Here is a 27,251-nt window from a genome sequence, read left to right as displayed (position 1 = left end):
GTGCTTGTGACCGATGTTCAGTAATTCAGTACTTTTATTATAGTTGGTTCTTATGGTGTACTGTTATAACACTATCATAGGTTAGCCTGGGAGATCATAGGTTAGGGGAGAGTTTGGACCCGCTTACATGTTTTACTCCGCCAAATTCCCCGTGTAGCCTGTCCCATGTCGTTTCTTGGTGTGGTACATGCTTGTTTCTTGTTCATTCTTTTGATAAAATGATAATGCCGTTAGTTTTCTCGTTTGAATTGTTTAACATTGTTATTTCGGGGTCTTTCATAGCTGACTGTGCGGTAGGGACTTTGTGCATCGTTGAAGGCCGTACGGCGAGTAGCTGTTTTAAATGTCTGTGTCATTTGGTCTCTAGTAGAGAGTTGTCTCATTGGCAAGCATACGTATACCATATCTGGGTTTTTTTTTCTCATTTTTACATACACAAGTTGATACTAAATTTATTCAATTTCACAAACTTGAATAGTGAACATTGCAAACAAACACAGTTCACTATTCTTGAATTTTGAATAGTGAAAAGTGAATAGTGAATAGCGAACGTACTTCAGCCCGGTCCTCTACTCATGATGCTAATATGGAAAGAAAAATTATCAATACAATTTTTTTAATATTTTCAAGCAGTCACTGAACCATGAGAACGAGTCATCTATATACATAGTACGAAGCATCCAGGTCTTCTACCGTCTAAATATAAAGCTTTTAAGAAGTAAATAAACGTCGCCGCCACGGTCGCCGACGGATCACTATCCCTATTTCGAGCTTTTTGCGACAAAAGTACCAGGTTCGACTTTAACAAAAGTGCATACACTGAAATGTTTCACCCTTTACTAATCAATGATAATATGTTGAAAGTCCGAAATATAAAGCTTTATTACAACTATCACATAAACTTAACATGATCCAAGAAAATGAGGTCATATCATATAAACCAAACAAGAAATACAAGTAAACCTTAAAATCATTCAATACACTTAAAAAAGAGGGACAAACAATACCAGATGAACAAAGTCAAACTCATAAATTGAAAATAAACTGACAACGCCTGGCTAAATACAAAAGAAGACAAACATACAAACATTAGAACACATGACACAACATAGAAAACTAAAGAATAAGCAACGTGAACCACTCAAAAACTAGGGGTGATGTCAGGGGCTCCAAAAGGGTAAGCAGATCCTGCTCCACATGTGGCACCCGTCGTGTTGCTTAGGTTATAACAAGTCCGGTAAATACTAATTCGGTAGGTCACATTCATGAAAGGGAAGGGGAAAGTAGTTTTAAAAAACGTAAGGAACGTATTCGATATCATTTGTGAAACGGTTATTAATATAGTTGACCTGTTGCTTATAATTTCTAAGAAACAGGTTTAACCAAGAAAACTGATCATTGCCGAATGAGCAATTAAAAGAAGGTCAAGGTCAGATAAACAATGCCAGACAGACATGTACAGCTTACAATTCTTTCGTATAAAATATAGCTGACCTATTGCTTATAGTTTAAGAAAAACAGACAAAAACACAAAAAACTTAACACTGAGCAATGAACCGTGAACATGAGGTCAAATAAAACCTGCGAGACTGACATGCATATCATAAAATATTTTATAAACCAAATATGGAAGACCTATTGCAAATAGTGTTAGAAAAAAAGACAAAAACTCAAAACCTTAACTATAACCACTCAGAAGATACCTGCTAGTTGGACATGTACACCTTTCAATCATTCCATACACCGAATGAAATAGACCTATTGCTTATAGTATCTAATATATGGACTTGAACACTAAAACGTAACTTTTTCACTGATCTATGAATAAACACATCATTAATACCAGGACTAAATTTAGTATATACGCGCCAGACTCGCGTTTCGTCTACAAACAATTCATCAGTGACTCTCGAATCCAAAAAAGTTAAAAAGGCCAAATAAAGTAGAAAGTTGAAGAGCATTGAAGTTCAAAATTCCTAAAAGTTTTGCCAAATACAGATAAGGTGATCTATGCCTGAAGAAGAAAAACCTTAGTTTTTCAAAAAAATCAAAAATTTGTAAACAGTAACTTTATAAATATAACTATTCATATAATATGAAATTAAGTCAAGTAAAACCCCTCTGACGGACATTAGGACCCTGCAAGGTACACACATACCAAATATAGGTATACTTATTCATGTACTCATAATAAAAGAAAAATTAACATTACAAAAGATCACAATTAGCTATTCTGACATCAGACTCGAAATTCTCTAAAACTGATGCATATTGTTGTGTTTTATTTTTCTATATTACCTAGATGAATAGGGGGAGGGTTGAGATCTAAAAAAACACGTTAAACCCCGCCGCATTTTTGCGCCTTGTCCAATTCAGGAGCCTCTGGCCTTTGTTAGTCTTGTATGATTTTTAATTTTAGTTTCTTGTGTATAATTCGGAGTTTACTATGCCGTTCATTATCACTGAACTAGTATACATATTTGTGTAGGGGCCAGCTGAAGGACTTCTCAGGGTGCGGGAGTTTCTCGCTGCATTGAAGACCAATTGGTGTCTGCTCTATGATCTGGTTGTTTACTCTTTGACACATTCCCCTTTTCCATTCCCAATTTTATATTTAACGTTTCTGACAAATATGTGTGGTTAAACGATCAGATATGATTACAGAGAGTTCGTTGTTGAATTGTTTATACGGTACACATGTTTGTCAAGAATACTTTAAAAAAGAACCGAAAGCGTTTGAATTGGATATGTTTAGTTTATTAGAGAATGAATTAGTTCGTAAATGAGTTAAGGAAATTTTTGGTTCCCATTATTGTTATTTTATCAATCCTTCAAATTAATGATGCTACACAATCCTTTTCAGAAAAATATGAGACAGTTGAAATTTTAAAATCTATAAATTATCACTTCACAAATTTTTTAGACACATTAAAATAATGATAGTTAAAGAGAGTTAGGTCACACGAAATTGTTTAAACCGGATTTGTTCTCTTATCTAAAAACTTAATGATCCATTAAACACATAGGACTCGATAATGTTTACATTTGTACCTCTATTCTTTGTATCGGCTGTTTCCGTGTTACACGTACATTGTATGAATAATACACTGAGCGTTCAGTAAACATTTGCTTTATTATTTGTTTTTATTGACTTTGTCTGAATCATAAATATTTGAATGAAACTAACAAGAACAAACATAGTAACTGATGCAACGATGTAAAATCGAAAAGGTGAATGAAACTGAAATGTTCCGAAACTTATATAATAGATATGGGAAGATGTGGTGTGAGTGCCAATGAGACAACGCTCCATCCGATGCAAGTCCTCCTTATTTCATATTCACCCTGATATAAACATGATAAAGTAATTTTCAGAAGCGGCTTTGAAATAAATAGTAATAAAATATCGCGCATTACAACATACCTTTTGACATCTAAATTGATTTTCAAAATGACACTATATAAATAAAACATAGCTATAAGAGGGTGATAGAATAGATTGGTACATGGAGAAAACATTGTCAACCGCGGCGAAGCGGCGAAGCCAAGGTTGACAATTCTTTTTGGAGGGTATCAATCTTCTTTTTTGTAGATTTAAATCGCGTCGGGCGTGCACAGATTAATGCCCGCGTCACACTGTCCCGATTTTTACGCCGATGGCAACAAGATTATGGAAATTTTCAAAATCGGGACTGATCGTATCCAGATCGGGCTATTCGTAGTGCCATCTTTAACCATCGTAGAACCATCGGCCACTTTTTCTAGCCTTCGGGGACAACTTCGGGAAGCGTTCTAAATTTTTTAACATGTTAAAAAATTCCCGAAGGTGCGTCTGATGTTGAGGGTTCGTATTGAGTTCGTATTACCATCCTCGCCATCGTAATGTCACCTGGAATGCACCTTTGAACATCGTATTGCATTCGTGTTTCCATCGTTTCCATCAGGCAGTTTTGACATGACGATGTCTACACGAATGAATCACGAAGCTACCCGAAGGTCTTACGATGGCAACACGACTTCGTGAAGACCTCGTAATCCCGTCGTGTTGCCATCGAATAAAAGTACGAAGGTGACAAGATGGAACTACGACGGCAATATGCACTGGTCAGTCTAATACGACAGTTAAGAAAGACGTTCACAAAACATGGAGCTCATATCATTGAATTCTATGAAAACAAGAAAGGTGACAGCGTTGTTTCTATTAATTCAAATGGAACAAGAACAAGCAGCTATTACAGGCTCAGGATTTACTTTTACAAGTAAAATATTATTTTTTTGTCGATTTTTCATATCAAGATATCAAGTAACATAATGAAAATCAAAATCACGCCTCGTACACCAACACAACAGGTACTTGTATATAGGGAAACCCACTTTTTCTTCATTATTGTTTTTTTTTTATGTTTTGTCTGAGCTGTTGTTTACTCCAAACCATTTTGTTTTCTATAGGTCATATTTTGCCGCATTTGTTACTTTCGCCACATCCATCCTTTTGTCTATCGTATTATTATGATATTCTCCTGGAAAGAGCTCTTTTTGAATAAAAGGGATCAACGAACCCATTACCTTAACTTTAAGATAGATCACTAAACATGGGCATAAATATGAGTGATTATTCAGACTAGTGCACACATTTTACAGTTCAAACAAGGCAATGTCGAGCGTGGCACATCCTCGTATCAGTGGCGTAGCTGGGTCATTTTTACGTGTACGCCCGAACCTTGGCGAGGGATATGAGGGGTTCCAACCGCTCAATGTTAAAGCACCTGCTGGTAGTTGGTTCGAAAGGGAAAGCTATCGAGAATGTACCATAATGATTCCTGTCAGTAAAAAATCATTGATAGCAACATACTTTTGAATCTAAATGGTTTATTTGTTTTGGTTAAATTTTGTAATATGTTAACTTATTCATCGTGTTAAACTGGACGCTAGCCTTATGGTCATTGGTTTTAGAGAAAACGTCTAAACCAATATTACTTTTAAATAAGTTTAAAGGGTGCCGTGAGTGAGCATACAATCGACAAAAGCACCTTTTAATGAACACGAAAAAAAAAAGCAATAAAAAAAAATTCTGGAACACCTAGGATTTCTTCCCACAAAAAGTGAATCAATTTATCATTCCTTTAAATAAAATTGAGAATGGAAATGGGGAATGTGTCAAAGAGACAACAACCCGACCATAGAAAAAAACAAAAGCAGAAGGTAACCAAGCGGTCTTCAATGTAGCGAGAAATTCCCGCAACCGGAGGCGTCCTTCAGCTGGCCCCTAAAGGGATTTAAAAATAAAATCTAAAATTTTCTTTTGATATTTTTTTCTTGATCTGGAATATTTCACGACTATCTATGAAGGTTTTATAAATTTAGCATGTAAAACAATTAATTGCGTTAAGAAGAGTCCGGATATCTGTCTATCAGAAAAGAACAGAAAAATGAACGAAAACAAAATGCTTTCAAATTTTTAGCTTTAGACATTAGTCATAGAAAAAGCTTCTTCGGCATTTTTATAAAATTCGATGAAGGTTCGACAAGTAGTTAATGTAATTAAGAAATAACAAAATGTAAGCCCAAACTGCGACCACTTATTAATTGCAGCAAGAAATACATTTCGTCCTTAAAATACGGGAAAATTAAAGATATAATTGCATTATTATATTGCTCTGAATACTCTTTTGATCATAAACAGTTTCTGTCCAACTTTCGTAAAATTTCACGGAGAGTCATTCAAAAGACTTTATCCACATTTGGAACCTAAATATTGACGCCGCTTTGTCTCGCTTTTGGGACATAAGTCACAGACTCGACAAAAATACAAACAGCATATCGAATCTGAGCAGAGAGTGAATTGCTTTAAATATAAGAAAAGTACGTTGAATTCATAGTAGATTCAGACTTTTACAAAAGATTTGAACAAATATATTAAATGATCTATTTGAGTAAATTTAGTCCCTTTTTATTCAATATTACAATCCATTGATAAAAGAAGCACAAGGCTAATGCTAATGACCAGTTTTTCTTATTCTATGTCGATTATTTGTTTTATTTTCGAAATTCAAGTGTACGCCCGGGCGTTTTGACGTAAACGTAGCTACGCGCATGCGTATGTAACATATTGGGGACAAATATGGACACTATATTTGTGTATGACACATGCAGAAAATTGTAAATTGAATATGCATATTTGATACATAAACTATTTTTTTTTAAATCAACCAAAACATTCAGTAACTGGAAATACCTTTAACATTGTCTTTAGAACCAGCAGGTAAAAAAATGAGCAACCAATTTCCTGTGTATTATGCTATTTCAAGGGAAAAAAACAAGTCCATCAGCATGACCTTGCCCTTTGGCCTTGAAAGTAAATAATGTCATATCATTACAAGGAGGAACAATATACAAAATGTGGTTAAAATCATTTGGCGCATATTGGTTTTAGAGTGTCCACAAGGGTGATATTGCCTTGTATAACAAGTACTGCCACTGTGACCTTGACCTTTGAACTTTACAGTCAATAGCGCTTAAGATATTCTTAACGAGTGACACCATACCAAGTTTTGAGCATTTTGGTTCTAGAGTGTCTATACAATTTAATCTACACGTAACTTACATGCAGTAAGCGAGGGTATAATAAACTAAGTTTTATAAGAATTAGATAAAAAGATCGATTTCCTGCCATGCATGGCAGACTTGTACTGAAACGATATGTTGTCGAAATTCTGTTCGTAAACAAAGTTCAAAACAGGTAGAACGCATTTTTAGATCGTTTGTATACTTGTATTGTGTACATACATGTATTTTACCTTTATTTTTCTTGTTTATTTTCCAGAGAAGACGGTCTTCCGTCTTATTATTAAATCAGAAATGAAATGTACAATATAATATTATATTCAATATTGATCAAACAATTTAAAACTTCGGCATATAATTCAAATGCATCGTAAGCTGTACACGACGTCTTTTATACATCGTATGGCCATCGAGCCATCATCGTAATCCATCGTGTAGACTTCGGCTGAGATATGAAGCTTAAATACCGGTCTTCGGTTAACCTTCGTATGTCCATCTTTTACTATCGTATATAATTTCTGCTCCATCGTATAGACTTCGGTCACTTTTTGGTATTTTAACGAGATCGGGACCAATTTCGTACGAACTTACAATTTTTGCATTCGGGTGTCCATCGTATATAAAAATCGGGACAGTGTGACACGGGCATAAAGGCTTTTATCTTTGATGCGTTTTAATTGGTTTTACTGATAAACAGTAAATCCGGCAGAAAACGCAATAATTTAAGTGAGTTTGACAGCAATTTCAAATCTCAAGGTTGGACACACGGAATTAATAAAGCGTTGTTTTATCATTTTTACACTGGTGCGTCGCTACCGCTGTCGTTTGAATAGTCATAGAGTCATATATTTGGTGTAATGAATCGATTAATAACAAATCTTTCGTAAGTTGTCAGATTAAAAATAAATATTTACTTCACAGGTATGATGATATTTTCATTTCAGAAATTGTCGGTCATAGTCTAGAGGTTCAGGGGACAGGTCCCCGATCACCAGTCATGACTATCCATGTACCAGGAGGGGGCGAACAGTAAAAGACTCCGGCTCGATACACAGATTTCCAGTATTTTTGTAAAACCTAGCTACGTAGCGTACATATTGTTTATAATATTTGGATTGTGGATTGTATATACTTACGTTATCTTTTTTCTCTTGCAGTTGACAGTTCTTCTATAGTACGAAGCTTTCTGATATGATGGTCATTGATAAAGTTGGGTATAAAGACACAACAGAAGAAACATCTATTAACCGTGAAGTGCATGACGAAGGAATCTACCAACAGTATGTTCATAATCAAAGATCTGTAGGACCGTTTATCTTTGCGTATTTCAACTATATATCCTATCGTATTAGATAACGTTTCCAGAGGGAAAAAGACATATCTTATTCTTCAGGTTGCTAGAGAGTCTTATCTAAAATTAATAGATTTGTTTGATAATTAGTCAAAAGGAAGTTATTATCATGTTTTTTTCAAAAACATATTAAAAATTATGGGTCATCGGACTTATTTTTAAGCTACAGGTTGTGCAAAATTGTAAGATTTTTAATAGATTATGCATGGAAAATCTATTTTCTGTGATAAATAGAAAACGTTCTATCACAACTTCTAGATGTGAGAAGATTGCTCTTATTATATGCTTTCAGATAAAAAAAAAAAGGGGGGGGGGGTCACCGAACTTTTTTTTTATACATATGACAATAGGTTAATTCAAAACACTTTCTATTATAAAAAAAATAATATCTGAATTATCTCTCCTTTTTTTGCAAAGATGAAAAAAATCAAATTAAACACAAACAAGGTGTCTTCTTTTAGAAATTACAGCCGTAATTATGATAAAACATACAATTTTCTATATTTATATCACCTATCTTTTACATCAATTACAAACAACTCTCAAAATTTGCACATTTCATCAAAAATCTAAACTAGGGTTATCTGCTTCTCCACAATCTAAGATGGAGGAAGACACCCGGGCCACCTAAGTCCGTTTATCTATACTATTAAACGAGAAGACCTCATTTTTGGTGTCGCTTCTCCTCCTTCCACCATAAATTGATCATTGTGACTGTATGTCCTATAGGTACCATGCATAGTCGCATTTGTCATCCATTCTTATGATTATTCAATTTTCGTTATTTTGGGAGAAAAAAGGAAAAAAAGAAGTCCGGATATGTGTCCGTCATCCCCCCGGCTTTTATTCATTGACAACTTCCTCTTCCGTTTATATTTCCAGAAGTATCTATACTATCGAGAAGACCTCATTTTGTGTGTCGCTTCTCTTCCTTCCACAATAAATCAATCATCATGCCGCTGTGTCCTATAGGTTACATGCATAGTCACTTTTGTCATCTATTCTTATGATTATTCAGATTGCCCATAATTGGGGCATACACATTTATTGTTAAAAGGGAAAATAGTGATTTGGCAAAAATGAAAGTAAGGTAGAGATTAGAGTGGGTCTCATTGGGGTCTAAGCGTGACGCGGGATTGCCGATTTTTCGGTAGCGAGAAACGTGAAAGTCAAATTATAGTGTCGTGAAAACGGGAAATGAGGTCTTGCGGGACCCGGGAAATGACAAAAAAATTGAGAATTGCTTACGTACATAGTGTAAGCGGGATAAGGGAACCTGACAAAACAGTAAGCGGGATCCGGGATTGGAACCCCCATATGAGACCCCCATTAGAGGGTGGCAGGACCTTTTTCGAGGCGTCGGGATCGGGTATTTTTAGGCTCGGGATTTGGGGATTGATCCTTACGAGATCCGGGAATATAGAACCACAACTATTATACCTCATTAGAGGGGACAATTATTTTTCGCGTTTACCTACATGTAAACTACGATTAAACTACTTAATATATAGAGACTCTCTGTATTCTGTCATGGAATTTCAAAAATCACAACTCTTATACTTCCTTAGAGAGGACAAATATTTTTATTTGGCAACAATTAAAGTAAGGTAGAGATTAGAGGGTGGCAGGACCTTTTTCGGGGCGTCGGGATCGGGTGTTTTTAAGCTCGGGATTTGGGGATTGATCCTTACGAGATCTGGGAATATAGAACCACAACTATTATACCTCCTTAGAGAGGACAATTATTTTTCGCGTTTACCTACATGTAAACTACGATTATACTACTTTAATATATAGAGACTCCATACCTGCCAACTGTCACTATTTGCGGGGGATTTCCCCCATGGAGTCTCCCAATTTGAAATTTTGAAAGAGCAATTTTGTCCACAATTTTAAACAAAACAATTAATTTTACAATGACTACAGGCTTATAAAAGTATGAAGAAGCCAAAAGAACTAAATTTAAATGTATTTGAAGCCCCCCTTGAAGGTTTTTTAGGACTATGGCAGCCATCTTGCAAGCAAAACCCCCATGGGCATTTTGAAAAGTTGGCAGGTATGAGACTCTCTGTATTCTGTCATGGAATTTAAATAATCACAACTCTTATACTTCCTTAGAGTGGACAAATATTGTTCGCGTTTATCTACATGTAAACTACGATTATACTACTTTAATATATAGGGACTCTGTATTCTGTCAGGGAATTTCTATGTTAGTATAGAGAGTCCCTGATTCTGTTTACTGTTTTCTTTGAAATGTTTACTATTTAAGGGGTCATACCACTTGCATATATATATTAAAATAAATAAAACATGCTCAACTTCATCTAAAACTACCTCGACCAAAAACTTTTACCTGAAGTGGGAGAGACGGACGGACGGACGACCGAACAAACAAAAACGAACGCACGGGTGCACAGACTAGAATACATAATGCCTATAATTGGGGCATAAAAATTTATTGTTAAAAGGGAAAATAGTGATTTGGCAAAAATGAAAGTAAGGTAGAGATTAGAGGGTGGCAGGCGTCGGGATCGGGTGTTTTTAAGCTCGGGATTTGGGGATTGATCCTTACAAGATCCGTGTCCGGATATGTGTCCGTCATCCCCCCGGCTTTTATTCATTGACAACTTCCTCTTCCGTTTATATTTCCAGAAGTATCTATACTATCGAGAAGACCTCATTTTGTGTGTCGCTTCTCTTCCTTCCACAATAAATCAATCATCATGCCGCTGTGTCCTATAGGTTACATGCATAGTCACTTTTGTCATCTATTCTTATGATTATTCAGATTGCCCATAATTGGGGCATACACATTTATTGTTAAAAGGGAAAATAGTGATTTGGCAAAAATGAAAGTAAGGTAGAGATTAGAGTGGGTCTCATTGGGGTCTAAGCGTGACGCGGGATTGCCGATTTTTCGGTAGCGAGAAACGTGAAAGTCAAATTATAGTGTCGTGAAAACGGGAAATGAGGTCTTGCGGGACCCGGGAAATGACAAAAAAATTGAGAATTGCTTACGTACATAGTGTAAGCGGGATAAGGGAACCTGACAAAACAGTAAGCGGGATCCGGGATTGGAACCCCCATATGAGACCCCCATTAGAGGGTGGCAGGACCTTTTTCGAGGCGTCGGGATCGGGTATTTTTAGGCTCGGGATTTGGGGATTGATCCTTACGAGATCCGGGAATATAGAACCACAACTATTATACCTCATTAGAGAGGACAATTATTTTTCGCGTTTACCTACATGTAAACTACGATTAAACTACTTAATATATAGAGACTCTCTGTATTCTGTCATGGAATTTCAAAAATCACAACTCTTATACTTCCTTAGAGAGGACAAATATTTTTATTTGGCAACAATTAAAGTAAGGTAGAGATTAGAGGGTGGCAGGACCTTTTTCGGGGCGTCGGGATCGGGTGTTTTTAAGCTCGGGATTTGGGGATTGATCCTTACGAGATCTGGGAATATAGAACCACAACTATTATACCTCCTTAGAGAGGACAATTATTTTTCGCGTTTACCTACATGTAAACTACGATTATACTACTTTAATATATAGAGACTCCATACCTGCCAACTGTCACTATTTGCGGGGGATTTCCCCCATGGAGTCTCCCAATTTGAAATTTTGAAAGAGCAATTTTGTCCACAATTTTAAACAAAACAATTAATTTTACAATGACTACAGGCTTATAAAAGTATGAAGAAGCCAAAAGAACTAAATTTAAATGTATTTGAAGCCCCCCTTGAAGGTTTTTTAGGACTATGGCAGCCATCTTGCAAGCAAAACCCCCATGGGCATTTTGAAAAGTTGGCAGGTATGAGACTCTCTGTATTCTGTCATGGAATTTAAATAATCACAACTCTTATACTTCCTTAGAGTGGACAAATATTGTTCGCGTTTATCTACATGTAAACTACGATTATACTACTTTAATATATAGGGACTCTGTATTCTGTCAGGGAATTTCTATGTTAGTATAGAGAGTCCCTGATTCTGTTTACTGTTTTCTTTGAAATGTTTACTATTTAAGGGGTCATACCACTTGCATATATATATTAAAATAAATAAAACATGCTCAACTTCATCTAAAACTACCTCGACCAAAGACTTTTACCTGAAGTGGGAGAGACGGACGGACGGACGACCGAACAAACAAAAACGAACGCACGGGTGCACAGACTAGAATACATAATGCCTATAATTGGGGCATAAAAATTTATTGTTAAAAGGGAAAATAGTGATTTGGCAAAAATGAAAGTAAGGTAGAGATTAGAGGGTGGCAGGCGTCGGGATCGGGTGTTTTTAAGCTCGGGATTTGGGGATTGATCCTTACAAGATCCGGGAATATATTTTTTGATTTCGGGATATTAATTTCTGTTAATTCTGAATCTCGGTATTTCGTGGTTTTAAGCCCGGGATTTCGGGATCAGGACCCCTCCGATCGACAACCCCTCAAATTAGCCTTAGTCGCTATTAGTCATTTATACATGATTCAAATCCTGCCATTGGCATGTTAATAAGGCTCTAAAAAAAAGTACTGATGGATTGTCATAGAAGCATTTTTTAGACTAATAAGTGTATATATATATATAAAAAGTTACATTTAATTCATGTTTGAAACGGTGTAAATTTTTAATTTGATTTGACTTTTACCAAAAGAAGCATTTTTGCAAAGGAGAAGCATTGTGGTCGTAGGCAAGAAACACGAATATAATTGAATTTAACAGAAAGGAAACATATCGGACTTTGGAAAAAGGCAGATACCTTTATGTAATTCTCCGTACATAATATCTTTTACAAAAAATCATCCTACAACAGTTCAAAAGCTGTATATGCCCGCGATTTCGCGGGTGTGTTCTAGTTTTGTGTATTTGATGAACTCTGAATCCTTTCTTGTATTAAATGGAATAGAACTTTTATGATGCGGATTTATGAATAAACTTTTGTGCACCTGTATGTGTAAAATAATACCACGTTTATTCCGAAATTACTATATGGATTACTGTTCTCAAACAGTGCATTATTTCTAGTCGTTTTATTTACCCCTGGTCTGGTTCTTCTGAGATGAGGCGATTATGGTGCTGAACACTAATATCTATAACTGAAACTAAAACCGAGGGAAACACATCAACTGTAAGCGGTAAAGAACGAAAAAATGTAACATTAAAGTGCAACAACAAAAAAACGACAATGAAACACACACATATTGTGCAGTGTTCAATATTAAAACAACTTGTTGCTGCAAAAAATAAGTTACATACATATATATGTTCCAGGTCGTATGAGTATTTGGATCGTACGCGTACGGTCTGGACCGTATACGTACTTTTTCAAAATACTCATACGGTCGGACCGTACGCGTACGGTCTGACTAATATTAAGAAGTTGGCAAAATTAATTAGATGCACATTACAGATCAATTTTACTAAACTCTAAAATTGATAAAAAAAAAGTTTAATTGTAATTGAAAAAAACCTTTATATGTAAATGATTTAAAAGTTCACGCTTATTGAATCTGTTAATCTCATGTATTTAGCATCATGCATGTCGATCACTCAGTAAAATAATTGAATTATGATCGCTAAAACTGAAAATATCGGAAGTAAATTTAATGTGGGAGAACAATTGTTTTAGAATATTTAACAACTTTACAAAAATATGCAAATGCTAAGGAACAAACACGAACTCCAAAAATGTAAATGTAAAAAATATTAGTACGTTACTCGTGGTAGCAAGTGTAACACTGGTTGAGAGTACCAAAATTAGGATTAAGATATACAATTAAACAAATATTTAATTTATATTGTTCATTTGTTTATTTTATCCGTGTAATTGAAATGATATTAATAAGTAAAACTAAAAATAAAGATTGTGATTAATATTAATTTGTTTAGATTTAACCCATATGATCTAATAACATGTATGGTCAACTCATACTGGACCATACGCGTATACTCATACGGTCCGACCGTACGCGTATGGTTGGACCGTACGAGTATACGTATACGGTCCGGACCGTACGTGTACGGTCCAAATACTCATATGGTCTGGAACATAACCACTACATGTTTTAAATGTACCTTATCATAAATACTTGATGTAATACGCATAATGCAACATTCTGACTCTTCACCTATTACCACAGGAATTGATATACTGACATTATTGATTGCATTGATTGTTTATAGTATAACTGTATTTTGTGTATAATTGCTGTGTCACCTGAATAAATCTGGTAAGTTTCATATATTGTTTTACAATATTTATATATATGCTATGTCTCGTTTGCCACGAATGTTATGTTTCTCAGTTATGGACAGTTGAGGTGTCACTTTTGGCATTCGTCGGCAATAACAGTATTGAGATTTGTAAAAGAGTAGTTATGCCAGATGTTCATTGCATTTAATAGTATGAAGCTCTTATTCAAATATAAAAAAAGAAGATATCAAATGACACAGACTAAAAGTCACCGTACGGCTTTCGAAAATGAACATATGTTGAGAGCAGAATAAAAAAGGAAAAAACCAATTTTCCTCTTTTTTCACTCTTAATTCTGACAAGTGCAATTAGAGGCCAAATTCGGACCAGAACGTAATAAATTTATTCTATAACCCATGTATTAGAGAAAAAATCAGGAAAAACAAAGACAATTATGTTATATTAGTATTTATTTGTTACATTTCAAAATAGATTTATACTGAAATCTACACTTAGCTGTCCATTTCTAGTCAACTCTCTGTAAAGGATTCAACTTAGAATAAATTTATTCTAAATGCATGGTGCTTTCTGTGTATGACCATTTATAAAATAAATTTATTATATAGAGCCATACTATGTATTATTAGTACGAGAAAATCATAGAATAAATTTATTCTACATTCAAAGTCATTTATGATTATAACAATATTTAAAATAAATCTATTTTGAAAGTCCAATAATCTGTATGGTGATTATTCAATGCGATTTCGGGTTATAATAAAATATAGAATAAATTTATTTTAAAGTAAAGTTATCTGTATGGTGAGGCTGTGACACAGAATAAATTTATTCTATTTAAATGCGATTTCGGATTATAATAAAATATAGAATAAATTTATTTTGACGTAAAGTTATCTGTATGGTCTGTATGGTGAGGCTGTGACACAGAATAAATTTATTCTATTTGAATGCGATTTCGGATTATAATAAAATATAAAATAAATTTATTTTAAAGTAAAGTAATCTGTATGGTGAGGCTGTGACACAGAATAAATTAATTCTAGTTTCAATGCGATTTCGGATTATAATAAAATATAAAATAAATTTATTTTAAGTAAAGTTATCTGTATGGTGAGGCTGAGACACAGAATAAATCTATTCTACATTCAATATGATTTTTGTTCTATATAAAAATAATCTTAAAAGTATTACATGATACAAAATTAAAAGAATTTAAAAGAAAATTCCAACGGTCTTATTTATTACAGACAAACTGAAAGACAACTTGAAGCTTCGTTATAATGCATCTGGTACTAATCGTTTAGTAATCTGAACTTTTAGTGACATGCAGATCTGTAGTTGGAATTATTCATCTTCAAACTCTTCTTAACTTTTCGAACAATCATCTTTGTAAATGCAATGCTCCCAAATACATGTTTCCATTATTCCGTTCAACCAAAGCTATCTGAAAGATCAAATAAAAAAATGCAGTTCATACAAAAAAAAAAGAAAAATGTGTCTATGGGCTACAAATGATCCTGCTCGTTAATGTGCACGTGTCAACTTCAACATTCAGATACATGCACAGGATTCAAGTAGTTAAGACAGTTTTGTGATTTTAACATTCGGTTGAGGCAAACTTAAGTTAGAGAACAGAAACATCCAGCATTTTTTATGGTTATAAATGAGCATAACTCAAGATGGTAAAAGTCTTGCAACATCTTACATTAACCTTATCAAAAACGAACTGTAACTTGTAAAGTAAGGAAATGTTTCAGAGAGATGTACAAGGGCTAAAGGAGCAGCCGGATCTGATCGCCGTAGAAATAAGATGTGCAAATAATTGTACAACTGAACATCACATATCAGGCCCTCGCTATATAATTCATAATATTTTCCTTTTCATAGAGTAACCGATACATTGCACGCATTCTTAAGATTATGAATTTTGATTCACTTATAACAATTCCGACCGAACTACAATTGTCAAAATACATGTATGAATTATATTTAAATTAGCACTTTCAAAACCTTTAGCAATGAGATAAGAAAGAACACTTTTTATAAAACAACAATTATGAATCTTAATTTCAGCATTCTAAGATACTTCTTTTTTTTTTTTTTTACCTCTAAAGATTTTCCTCAAAATGTATCCTTCACTAATGTTCTCTGTGGTTGTAGTAACTTCTGCCATTTTGTCTGCCTTCTAAACTTTTGTGTTTCTTTAAACAAATTCCTTTTGATAGAAGTGTCTGGTGACCTATAAAGAACAGCGTATTATATTTTGACTGAAATGGTCATGTTATCCATGAAGATGCAGACTTTTTGTCAATTATTCTGTGTGCCAAACAGATTGCATAAGAGTGTGAGTACAGTTCTTTAGGTACTTATGAAAATGTTCAAAACTAGTTATTTACATAAAATAATCTCTTGCTCGTTTATTCGTTTTTCGCAATGTAGTCCAGTCAATCTAGCATAAATTTGACCCTAACATAAAAATAATTGCAACAGAAGATTTTTAAGTTTTAATCTTTAGCATTATACCCCAAATATACACAGAAAAAAGTCCCATAAAATCTAACTTGAGGAAAACTAAAAAAATCACCTTTTAAAATTTCTATGGAGATTTGTATTGAAAGGGTAATAACTCTTGCAAAAAAGGCAGAAATATCAATAAAAATTGAAACAAAATTATAACTTGACCGCTTCTATTCATCAGCATGTATTGATTCTTGATGTTTTAGCAGTCTTTAGAGGATTACAAACATCTCTAAAGGTGTTTTCATATATTTTATCCAGCTATAATCTAGATTTCGTAATTCATTAGTTGACCATTTATTGAAATTTTCAACATGTCAAGGTGAAGAATCTCAAATTTAATAATAATAATTAAGCATGTATTCTTCTTTTTGTGTTTTAAAGTTGCTTTATATAAGTAAGTTGCTGAAAAATTATGATATACAGATATACACAATACAAAATTTTCACATTATTTTTTCAAAATGGTTACAAAACTTCAAATTTGCAATTTCTTTGATGAAAAATGCCCCCAAAATATAAAACTACCCATAACACTTCGGTTTTGTACATTTCATGAGCAGAAGATTATACAATTTAGTCAAATACAAACCTATAATCCCATCAAAGTATCATATTATACATAAATTTCAAGAAAAACAACCAAAAACTGACCCAAAAAGACTTATTTTTGCAAGAGTTATCTCCCCTCCCAATGTTAATTTCCATAGGAAATTTAAAATGCTGATTTTGAGTTTTCCTCAAGTTAAATTTTATGGGACTTTTTTCTGTGTATATAAAGAGCATAATACTATAGTTTAGAACTAAAACATTTTCTGTTGCAATTAGTTTGAGGTTAAATCTTAGTTTGACTGGACTAATGGTGTGTTATTTTTTCATAGACTTATGAGTATAAATATCCTTTGGATTCAGTGGCGGATCCAGTTAGGGTTCTGTGCTTTGAACACCCTTTTTTTACGATCATTGGTTTTAAATTGGAACAAATGTTTAGAACCCTCTTTTAAAAATGACTGGTCCCGCCCCTGGGTATCTTTCACTTTTTGCTTAAATAATAGGTACATTTTCCATCTTTCTATGCAACAATTTCATAGCTAGTGTGTCCTAACAGCTGTTCTAAGACTAAGCGTAAAGAAAGTTAACTTTTTATTTTTTTAAATGTTTAAAGATTACTTCAACTTTCACCAGTAGGAAATAATAATGAGATTACCAATTAGAAACATTATTAATATCATAATAATTAAACTTAAGATAATAAATAATATTTATCTAATAATCTTACGTTCAAACCTAAGTTCGCATGATTTCAGATGCCATCTCCAATATAAAAAAAAAATCACATCATGAAAAATTAACTCGTTATGTGTTCCTCTTCTACTACCTCCAAAATGTATCCAAAATCAAGAATGTATAACATACTCTATCTGACATAATCATTTGGTAACTGATGCAATTAGTGTTTCGAGCTCTTTTATGCCCGTCTTGAAAATAAAAAAAAAACTAAATATAAAATAAACAACTCTGCTAATGCTCAGGTTAGTTGTCATATTATGCAACATAGTTAATAATATAGAAACCAATGGAGATAACAAAGACCTTCTTTTGTCATACAAAACACTGTCAAAAACCCAAACATACTATCCACACTGATCTGTGTCCACACTTGTAGTATATAAATTTATCTTTGTGATATAACAAATTGTCAGAGTAGTAAAGTCAAATTTAATAATAGCATTAAGCTTTACTTCATGATACAACTCTTTCTTTAATGATATGATTATCGTTATCATAATCAGTTTTGGAGTTCCATAATTGTACTTGCTTATTATGGACTGATCGATATTATTCTTATGCAGTGCTATCGTAAAAAAATGTGCAAATTGATTCGCAGACGCGGATCGATCGAGGATTTGAAAAGGGACATAAGCAGAGACTTATTAAACGTCTAGAATGCATTGAGCATATATGTCGGGTATCCATGAGGGGACCCCAGTATCCTTGACCCACCCCTCACCCCACCTCTAGTTAACTGAACAAAACTAACCTCCAATTTCTTGAACTGTGATGAATGTTTCATAAACGAAACTGGAAAACTATCCCGTCTATGTTTAACTTGTCTTTCCTCCTTTTGATGTCCACTGTCTGTCATCTTCGTTGCACGTACATAGAGAGAAATACCAAGTGATCATATTATACAAAATTACAGATCAGTGTCGTATAAACTGGTCCGCCGTTCCATCTATAGCTTCGCACCGTCAGTGTAGCGATAAGTGAACACAACAGGGGTCCAGTTTAAGTGTCTTACGTCTTGTCATTAATTATCTTGTGTTTCCATTTGAAGACTTCTCGGTATGTGGTAACACTAGGGGGCCTACAATCAACGTACGCGTGCATTACATAAAATTGATAAGGCTTTTAAGCCGCGTTTGTTGTAATTAGTAATAATTATTTTACAACTTCTGATAGATATGCGGCACTTGTTTGCTAACATAAATTAAACAAATCGAAGGTTGTAAATTATTTGAATCTGGGTCATTTCATAGAGGTTATTAATGTATGGTCATAGTATATCATGTTAAACAAAAATGGACAACTACAAAATTATAATGGTCTCGATTGATAGTCCATCGATTTTGTATTCTTTTAATTTTTTCAAACATTTTTTCTATTCTTTATAATTTTGCTCAGTATTCTCTATTTGATCATCCTTTTATTTTCTATTCTTTATATTTTTTTTGTATATGCTATATGTTTTGTCCTTTATTCTGCGTTTTCCAGTCGCGTGATTTGATATTCTGTCAACTCCAACAAGACCCTCAAGTATTAATACCGATAAAATAGGCGTTTGAGAATGTGTATCATTTTGTCTTATCCTTTCATTTGTTTTAAAAGATTGGAAAGTAGGTATATATATATGTATGGATGCTGCTGATTTTATGGACACTTAAGGGTGACTTGGGAATAGAAAAAATATAAAACCCGTATAAAAAGTTTACCGAACTTCATCCTGGTCTACCCTTTATTACAGGTATTCCCCATGGTATGTATTGTTTTAAAATAGCTTTTCGTTCCGTGCATGCATGCATGAACTATTTGACACTGCACGTTCTGCAACAACCAATCTGTCAATCAATCGATTTTATAGAAAAGATGTATCATATCTTACATCAAAACAATGTATAACGCCACCCGTTCATCTTTTTCTACAAAATGAGATATGTGCAGATCACACTGCTGACATTACTAGCCCAGGCCACATATATGACACTTCGTCTATATCTGAGGCTGTGGATGGGGGTTTACAGAATAGAGAATAATGAACAAAAAATAGAAAGAATAGTATCGGAAGTATTGGAACAGAATATAAACAAACAGGAACATGAATTGTACGGCTGTAATTAGAAATGATTACAGTTCAAACACATGCAGCTGCATCATATATTAAAGTTAACGGTCAATCAGACAGTCTGCTAAAGTTCACGATAACAATAAATCTACAAATACTTAACACGCTAGGCCAAAGCAAATTAATCTAAGTAATTAAATACCGATCTTAGATAAGAAATAAATGTGCAAGTTTCAACCTCTGACAGTTTTCAGATAAAAAAAATACGATTTTTAAGTTTGCTGAACATGTGGTGGCTAAAATTATGTGCATATTCAGGACTTGAACAAAATAACAATAAATACAGTAGATATAGGTTCGTAATGGAATGTCTTCATTGACTTTGTCTAGTGTTAAAAGCTCTCAAGCAACTTTGAAGTAAGTGCTTTTGTATTTTCATAGTTTATATATTTGTTTAGTTAATTCGCCATTTATTATTTTATCATTTACATGTGAAACAATAACCCGGATAAATCATTCCAGAAACATGATAGTGCTTACATTTTATAAGAGGATAACGAAATTAGAGAATTATATTTATTTAGATTGATATCCATGATGGAGCAAAGTTTCAAACACTTTTTTGTGTCCCTTTTTATCATAAGATATTCGCGTCATTATTTATATAAAGAATGATGAGGATGACGATAAAAACGATGTCTGATGTCCAGTGGTAACTATTACCTACATACACCCAGAATGACAACATGCTTTATGTTATTAACACGTTTTGTACTAGACAAACTGAGTCAGATGTTTTGACGCATTTTTCAGCAGATACAAATAACTTTGTAAGAAGCTTAAGACGTGCCAAGACGCATTATTCTAACTTCAATCGTACCAGTATTCAAATGCTTTCATTACTTATAAACGAATGTTTTCTTAACCTTCATTATTTGTTTGATAAGAGCAATGTTACATGTAATATCATGGAAAAAAAAACATTGTTTTTATGGAAAGCTGGAACAAGAAGCTAAGTCAACAGTGTAGTATTCCGGACGTCAACACAAAAAAACAGCATGCAAATATATATATATGGGGGGGGGGGGGGGGGGGGATAAGTATACCATTATTTACACATCAGACTGTACTAGTTGTACCATAACTTTGGATACACCAAACAAGGTACTTTATATATGAGTAAACATGCAATGTGCGCCCTCAATTTTATAGAACTAATTCATAACTATTTGTTTCATTTGTATTCATCTGTCAAATGTGTGTGTTCTGCAAGGTTCAGCAGTCCTTACCCTTTCATTTGATACATGTATCTATATAACTTACCAAACATTATTCTGCATATAATATAGTTTGATTTAAATACGTAAGAACTACTAAATTTTTTAAATACGTACTTCTTTCCTTCTTGAACGCGCCCAAAATGGTTGGTGTAACATCTTACGAAGTCTATTCAATTCTTTTGGCAAGCTATTTCGCTCTGGCTGTTGCTAGTGGTCGTCTTACACTTGCAGTGTTGTGAGATACTTTTCGTTCCACGTTGAAGGTTTAATGTGACTTACAGCAATTACAGCGCTGTTCCTTTGCTTAATTTTTTAATGTGTTTTTTGTAATGTGGTTATATTTATTTTCTGTCACGGATTGATACCCAATATTCTTTTGTTTTTCTATGGAAAAAATGTTCCTTTACAAAAAAAAATATTGGTAAATTCCGAACTTCGATTTTTTTTCAATAACGTAAATGATTTTTAATTTTAACAAGGAGGTTATTATGAGATATTTTAACCTAACTAAACAAAAAAGAGAATTGTAATATAAAATCTTACGATTCTAAAGTTTCTTCGAACAAGATTTGTTATCATATGCTAATTACCCATATCATATTTTAATGACCACATACTGTGGCCATCGTGATCATATAAACCCTAATAAATTATAAACATTCGAATGTAAAATTTCGCACGATAGATAATGACAAACAATCGACGGAAATTACATAATATATCCACCGCGTGTATCTTAATATATTTGTCAGTACATGGATAACCCGAATAATCCAGTCGTTATATTCCCTTATGAAACTGAATTGTTTGCCGCAAACTTGCAGCAGACTTGCTGCAAGCTTGCGGCAAACAAAAAGTTTGCAGGAACACAGAAAAAATTGTTTGCAGATGTTTGCCGCTAGCTGCAAACTTCCGGCAAACATTGCTGCAAGCTTGCGGCAAGTTTGCAGAAACATCAATGTTTGCCATAAGATTGCCAGAAAGTTTAAAATAAGAAAGAATGTTTGCCGCAAGATTGCAGAAAACTTTGACCATTCAATATGTTTGCCGCAAGTTTGCAGAAAACTTTGACCATTCTATATGTTTGCCAGAACATTGCAGGAATTACACAATATTGACTGGGCATGCCTAGTTGGCACTTCCTGGATGCTAACAATTTGAAATTGTGACTAGGTCATGTTGGTTATGTTTGGAAATGCATTTCACATATAAGAGATCAAGAAAAATTATGATATACAGATATACACAATACAAAATTTTCACATTATTTTTTCAAAATGGTTACAAAACTTCAAATTTGCAATTTCTTTGATGAAAAATGCCCCCAAAATATAAAACTACCCATAACACTTCGGTTTTGTACATTTCATGAGCAGAAGATTATACAATTTAGTCAAATACAAACCTATAATCCCATCAAAGTATCATATTATACATAAATTTCAAGAAAAACAACCAAAAACTGACCCAAAAAGACTTATTTTTGCAAGAGTTATCTCCCCTCCCAATGTTAATTTCCATAGGAAATTTAAAATGCTGATTTTGAGTTTTCCTCAAGTTAAATTTTATGGGACTTTTTTCTGTGTATATAAAGAGCATAATACTATAGTTTAGAACTAAAACATTTTCTGTTGCAATTAGTTTGAGGTTAAATCTTAGTTTGACTGGACTAATGGTGTGTTATTTTTTCATAGACTTATGAGTATAAATATCCTTTGGATTCAGTGGCGGATCCAGTTAGGGTTCTGTGCTTTGAACACCCTTTTTTTACGATCATTGGTTTTAAATTGGAACAAATGTTTAGAACCCTCTTTTAAAAATGACTGGTCCCGCCCCTGGGTATCTTTCACTTTTTGCTTAAATAATAGGTACATTTTCCATCTTTCTATGCAACAATTTCATAGCTAGTGTGTCCTAACAGCTGTTCTAAGACTAAGCGTAAAGAAAGTTAACTTTTTATTTTTTTAAATGTTTAAAGATTACTTCAACTTTCACCAGTAGGAAATAATAATGAGATTACCAATTAGAAACATTATTAATATCATAATAATTAAACTTAAGATAATAAATAATATTTATCTAATAATCTTACGTTCAAACCTAAGTTCGCATGATTTCAGATGCCATCTCCAATATAAAAAAAAAATCACATCATGAAAAATTAACTCGTTATGTGTTCCTCTTCTACTACCTCCAAAATGTATCCAAAATCAAGAATGTATAACATACTCTATCTGACATAATCATTTGGTAACTGATGCAATTAGTGTTTCGAGCTCTTTTATGCCCGTCTTGAAAATAAAAAAAAAACTAAATATAAAATAAACAACTCTGCTAATGCTCAGGTTAGTTGTCATATTATGCAACATAGTTAATAATATAGAAACCAATGGAGATAACAAAGACCTTCTTTTGTCATACAAAACACTGTCAAAAACCCAAACATACTATCCACACTGATCTGTGTCCACACTTGTAGTATATAAATTTATCTTTGTGATATAACAAATTGTCAGAGTAGTAAAGTCAAATTTAATAATAGCATTAAGCTTTACTTCATGATACAACTCTTTCTTTAATGATATGATTATCGTTATCATAATCAGTTTTGGAGTTCCATAATTGTACTTGCTTATTATGGACTGATCGATATTATTCTTATGCAGTGCTATCGTAAAAAAATGTGCAAATTGATTCGCAGACGCGGATCGATCGAGGATTTGAAAAGGGACATAAGCAGAGACTTATTAAACGTCTAGAATGCATTGAGCATATATGTCGGGTATCCATGAGGGGACCCCAGTATCCTTGACCCACCCCTCACCCCACCTCTAGTTAACTGAACAAAACTAACCTCCAATTTCTTGAACTGTGATGAATGTTTCATAAACGAAACTGGAAAACTATCCCGTCTATGTTTAACTTGTCTTTCCTCCTTTTGATGTGGTGGCTAAAATTATGTGCATATTCAGGACTTGAACAAAATAACAATAAATACAGTAGATATAGGTTCGTAATGGAATGTCTTCATTGACTTTGTCTAGTGTTAAAAGCTCTCAAGCAACTTTGAAGTAAGTGCTTTTGTATTTTCATAGTTTATATATTTGTTTAGTTAATTCGCCATTTATTATTTTATCATTTACATGTGAAACAATAACCCGGATAAATCATTCCAGAAACATGATAGTGCTTACATTTTATAAGAGGATAACGAAATTAGAGAATTATATTTATTTAGATTGATATCCATGATGGAGCAAAGTTTCAAACACTTTTTTGTGTCCCTTTTTATCATAAGATATTCGCGTCATTATTTATATAAAGAATGATGAGGATGACGATAAAAACGATGTCTGATGTCCAGTGGTAACTATTACCTACATACACCCAGAATGACAACATGCTTTATGTTATTAACACGTTTTGTACTAGACAAACTGAGTCAGATGTTTTGACGCATTTTTCAGCAGATACAAATAACTTTGTAAGAAGCTTAAGACGTGCCAAGACGCATTATTCTAACTTCAATCGTACCAGTATTCAAATGCTTTCATTACTTATAAACGAATGTTTTCTTAACCTTCATTATTTGTTTGATAAGAGCAATGTTACATGTAATATCATGGAAAAAAAAACATTGTTTTTATGGAAAGCTGGAACAAGAAGCTAAGTCAACAGTGTAGTATTCCGGACGTCAACACAAAAAAACAGCATGCAAATATATATATGGGGGGGGGGGGGGGGGGATAAGTATACCATTATTTACACATCAGACTGTACTAGTTGTACCATAACTTTGGATACACCAAACAAGGTACTTTATATATGAGTAAACATGCAATGTGCGCCCTCAATTTTATAGAACTAATTCATAACTATTTGTTTCATTTGTATTCATCTGTCAAATGTGTGTGTTCTGCAAGGTTCAGCAGTCCTTACCCTTTCATTTGATACATGTATCTATATAACTTACCAAACATTATTCTGCATATAATATAGTTTGATTTAAATACGTAAGAACTACTAAATTTTTTAAATACGTACTTCTTTCCTTCTTGAACGCGCCCAAAATGGTTGGTGTAACATCTTACGAAGTCTATTCAATTCTTTTGGCAAGCTATTTCGCTCTGGCTGTTGCTAGTGGTCGTCTTACACTTGCAGTGTTGTGAGATACTTTTCGTTCCACGTTGAAGGTTTAATGTGACTTACAGCAATTACAGCGCTGTTCCTTTGCTTAATTTTTTAATGTGTTTTTTGTAATGTGGTTATATTTATTTTCTGTCACGGATTGATACCCAATATTCTTTTGTTTTTCTATGGAAAAAATGTTCCTTTACAAAAAAAAATATTGGTAAATTCCGAACTTCGATTTTTTTTCAATAACGTAAATGATTTTTAATTTTAACAAGGAGGTTATTATGAGATATTTTAACCTAACTAAACAAAAAAGAGAATTGTAATATAAAATCTTACGATTCTAAAGTTTCTTCGAACAAGATTTGTTATCATATGCTAATTACCCATATCATATTTTAATGACCACATACTGTGGCCATCGTGATCATATAAACCCTAATAAATTATAAACATTCGAATGTAAAATTTCGCACGATAGATAATGACAAACAATCGACGGAAATTACATAATATATCCACCGCGTGTATCTTAATATATTTGTCAGTACATGGATAACCCGAATAATCCAGTCGTTATATTCCCTTATGAAACTGAATTGTTTGCCGCAAACTTGCAGCAGACTTGCTGCAAGCTTGCGGCAAACAAAAAGTTTGCAGGAACACAGAAAAAATTGTTTGCAGATGTTTGCCGCTAGCTGCAAACTTCCGGCAAACATTGCTGCAAGCTTGCGGCAAGTTTGCAGAAACATCAATGTTTGCCATAAGATTGCCAGAAAGTTTAAAATAAGAAAGAATGTTTGCCGCAAGATTGCAGAAAACTTTGACCATTCAATATGTTTGCCGCAAGTTTGCAGAAAACTTTGACCATTCTATATGTTTGCCAGAACATTGCAGGAATTACACAATATTGACTGGGCATGCCTAGTTGGCACTTCCTGGATGCTAACAATTTGAAATTGTGACTAGGTCATGTTGGTTATGTTTGGAAATGCATTTCACATATAAGAGATCAAGAAGGCATTTTGGTTCAATAATATGGGATAATCAGTATGTAACTGTAAGTACAAATGATTCATGGAACTGCATGTTTTGATCAAATAATTAATATTATCATCATACATAATTAAGTAAGCAACTATATATACATGTATGTGTGATTGAAAAACTTACGTTAAGCTATTATATGTTTGAATTTGTTACTGGTGTACTGCACCATCATGATCATGTTTATTAAGATTATTAAGTTAAATTCTGTAATGCAATTATACCTAGCTTTATACTCAATACATCTTGAGATTTTACCTTTTTCAGTTTTTTTAAATACAGGTATATTATGTCATTTGAGAATGACTCCTGTCCCTTTTTCAAAACTCAAATGCATGTATGTATTTCCTCACATCTCATGAGTTTGCAAGAATTCTTTCAAAGGATGTGTGTATAAAGACAGGAATTGACTTTTTTAAAATGTTACTGTGTAATTTGAAAGAGAATAAATTGAATGTGTCTACACACATGACATTGGTTTATGTGTAGTTCCTGCAAGTTTGCCGCAAGTTTGCCACAAAAATTTGCCGCAAGCTTGCGGCAAATCTAATTTGCATAATTGTGTTTGCCGCAAGCTTGTCGCAAACTTCATTTGCATGGTAAAATGGTTGCGGCAAGTTTACAGCAAACGTTTGCTGCAAGCTTGCGGCAATGTTTGCTGCAAACCTGCGGCAAATGTTTGCCGCAGGGCTTATTTTTCGATCACTTCGATCACTCCATTGACCATTTCATCGAGAAAAGTAGTGGATAGGGGCGCTGAATTTTTCGAGTTAGTACATGG

At 33.6% G+C, this 27,251-nt stretch overlaps 1 long non-coding RNA gene across 1 annotated transcript; it reads right to left on the bottom strand.

The window, feature by feature from the left end:
- Positions 1-15,107: 15,107 nt before the first annotated feature.
- Positions 15,108-18,934, bottom strand: LOC134723533 (uncharacterized). Its single transcript, XR_010108105.1, has 3 exons — positions 18,708-18,934; positions 16,256-16,388; positions 15,108-15,593 (listed from the first exon to the last, which is right to left on the bottom strand). It is a non-coding gene; the product is annotated as an uncharacterized LOC134723533 (long non-coding RNA).
- Positions 18,935-27,251: the final 8,317 nt, after the last annotated feature.

Source organism: Mytilus trossulus, chromosome 6 (assembly GCF_036588685.1).
Source record: "Mytilus trossulus isolate FHL-02 chromosome 6, PNRI_Mtr1.1.1.hap1, whole genome shotgun sequence".
Taxonomy (NCBI): Eukaryota; Metazoa; Mollusca; class Bivalvia; order Mytilida; family Mytilidae; genus Mytilus; species Mytilus trossulus.
This window is presented reverse-complemented; position numbering and strand designations above follow the sequence as displayed.